Source organism: Microtus pennsylvanicus, chromosome 17 (genome assembly GCF_037038515.1).
Source record: "Microtus pennsylvanicus isolate mMicPen1 chromosome 17, mMicPen1.hap1, whole genome shotgun sequence".
Taxonomy (NCBI): Eukaryota; Metazoa; Chordata; class Mammalia; order Rodentia; family Cricetidae; genus Microtus; species Microtus pennsylvanicus.
In genome coordinates this window covers 41,293,213-41,294,487 of record NC_134595.1, presented here as the reverse complement: position 1 = coordinate 41,294,487, position 1,275 = coordinate 41,293,213, and the positions used below count along the sequence as shown (strand labels likewise).

At 40.9% G+C, this 1,275-nt stretch overlaps 1 pseudogene; it reads left to right on the top strand.

Annotated features, from left to right (window-relative positions):
• Positions 1-820: 820 nt before the first annotated feature.
• On the top strand, positions 821-921 carry LOC142837243 (U6 spliceosomal RNA; annotated as a pseudogene).
• The last annotated feature ends 354 nt before the right edge of the window (positions 922-1,275 follow it).

The following is a 1,275-nucleotide window of genomic DNA, read 5'->3' as shown; positions in this document are numbered from 1 at the left end:
TCTGCAAGAGCAGCCAGTGTGCTTAACCACTGAGTCACTCCTGCTAGGCTCCCACTTACTTCTTTAAAAAAATCTTAGTTCCAAAATGATAAGGTCACTTGATAAAATACCAAGTGGAAAGGCCAGGTTTAGGCGACGCGTGTCTATAATCCTCTTAGGAGTTAGGAGTTCAGGGTCATCCTCTGCTGCAAAGTGAGTTTGAGGCTACCCTGGGCTACATGAGACCAAAGCATGAAGCACACGCACACACACATGCACACACAAGAGTATTCAAAGTATTGCTTTCTATTCTGTTTGGGGTTTTTTTTGTTGTTGTTGTTTTGTTTTGTTTACTTGGCATTGGTAGTACTCTTCCAGAAAATCCTAGGGCTTATTATTTCTAAGAAACCCAAGTGCAATTGGTGGCAGGCATCTAACATATAATGAAGCTGTTCAGTTGGCTATAAAGAGATGTGTTCTTTTATTTAATATGAATTGCAGTTTTATAAGAACAGAGATGTTGCCAACCAAAGTAATCATCACAGCGAAGGACAATTCCTCTTTCAGTTGATCCATGGAAATCATTTGAGAATAAACAAATCATATCCCTCTTACTATGTATATTATGAAGGTAATTATCACTACTTAAAAAAATTATACCCTTTTGTATATCAATGCCAAAGTGCAAAATATCAAAGATGTGAAAATCTAGCGTTGGAAAACCAAAACATAACGGTTGGCAGGCTCTCGCTATCACTCTATGAAATCAGGGAACTGTAGTTCCAACAAGGGGCTCACACAGCTGTCAAGTGAGTATAGACATCAGTCTCAGCCATAAAAAAGATTATTCAAAGACAAGCTCACTTGGGACGATACAAAGACGGTCAGCATGGCCCCTGAACAAGGATTACACACAAATTTGTGGAAAAGAAAGCAACAATTAAATAAAGCCATACAGAGAGGACAGAGATGTTTGTTTGTATCTTTGTTTGTTTTGAGATGGAGGATCCTCTAACCCAAGCTAATCTTGAACTTGCTATGAAACCCAGGTTGGCTTTGAACTCCTGATGCCTCCACCTCCATCTTTTAAGTCCTGGCATGACAGGTTTGCACTACCACTACGGTGTCTGGTTCATATTCTCTCTCTCTCTCTCTCTCTCTCTCTCTCTCTCTCTCTCTCTCATCTCTCTCTCTCTGTCTCTCTCATCTCTCCCTCTCTCTCTCCATCTCTCCCTCCCTCCCTCCCTTTCTCCTTACCCCATAGATTAGCAGAAACGAATGACTATGGCAACGTGC